This window comes from Artemia sp. Qi Xiang Cuo, chromosome 19 (assembly GCF_049724085.1).
Source record: "Artemia sp. Qi Xiang Cuo chromosome 19, ASM4972408v1, whole genome shotgun sequence".
In the NCBI taxonomy this organism is placed as follows: domain Eukaryota; kingdom Metazoa; phylum Arthropoda; class Branchiopoda; order Anostraca; family Artemiidae; genus Artemia; species Artemia sp. Qi Xiang Cuo.
This window is the reverse complement of record NC_142812.1, coordinates 6,872,154-6,873,418: the sequence shown is the minus strand read 5'-3', so window position 1 is coordinate 6,873,418 and position 1,265 is coordinate 6,872,154.

Below are 1,265 nucleotides of genomic sequence, written 5' to 3'. Positions count from 1 at the left end.
ATGAAAAGTTGAAGATAATCAATTTGTTCAAAAAATAATACAAAGATCACAGAATAAGGCCTTTGGGGTTGACATCCCCCCAGAGTGTGGAGGCTAAGGATGTTAGTTATGCCATGGAGGCCTATACGGTTCTAATGCAAGGAATGGTCGTTTGAACTTTAGAGGAGGCTCATTTGGTTGGAAATGTAAATGTATAATTCTAGTTCCTTTTTAAGAGTCAAACATGATGGAGGGCAACTAGACCCCCTCCCTTACATCCGCTTTTCCCCAAACGCATCATATCGAAATTGTGAGACAGCCATTTCGTTCACAAGAGCCCAAAAAGCATATAAAAATGTCTTCAGGGTGGACGGAATCCCCCCCAAAGCCTAGGGGCGAGGACTGTAAATTATGCTCCGGGACATATGAGGTTCTTATGGTACGGCTGGTTGCATAAAATTCCGATTGGATGGGGCTTATTTGATTGGAAGTTGGAAGTTTTAGTGCTCTTTCAAAGAGTCAAAAGCGGATGGAGGGCAACCATCCCCCAAGCCTATCATTCCACCCAGAAAAAAATCTGATCAAAATCTTAAGAGATCTATTTTGTTTAGCACTATTAAAAGATCCAGTAATTATGTGTTTTGGGATGTCAACACCCCCCCCCCCAGAGTCCTCAGGGCGATTCGTTTATTGCTTACATTGACATTAAAAGGGTGGTCACATTAGCTTTGGAGGGGGTAACCATTTTTAAATAAACCCTCGTTCAACTGAGCCCCTTGCAATGCGGCCCGTACAACTGAACCCCAAAAGATTATTATTATTTTTTTTTTTTTTTGGGGGGGGGTTGCTCTCAAATCGCTTTTGACCCTTAAAAAGGGAACTATAACTTCCAATTTCAAATTAAATGAGCCCCATCTGACGTCAATACGACCACCCATTCCATAAAAACCTTACATGCCCCAAGGACATGACTTACAACCCTTTATCCAGGGTATTGGGGGTTATATATACCCTAGAGGCATTATTATCTGTTCTTTTGACTATTTTGAGCAAATTCGCTATCTCACATCTTACAACCCTTGCCCTGAGAGCTGTGGGGGCTTGGGTTTCTTCATCAAAGACATAATTTCCGGATCCATCAATTGCAATAAACAAAATTGCTATCTCCAAATTTGGATTGGATGTCTTTGGGGAGATGATGCACGTAAGGTGCTGGGGAGGGTGAGCTAGTAAAGTTTTTATAAAAGGCGGTGTCGTAGAAACTTCAAAAAAGGCTCATTCGATTG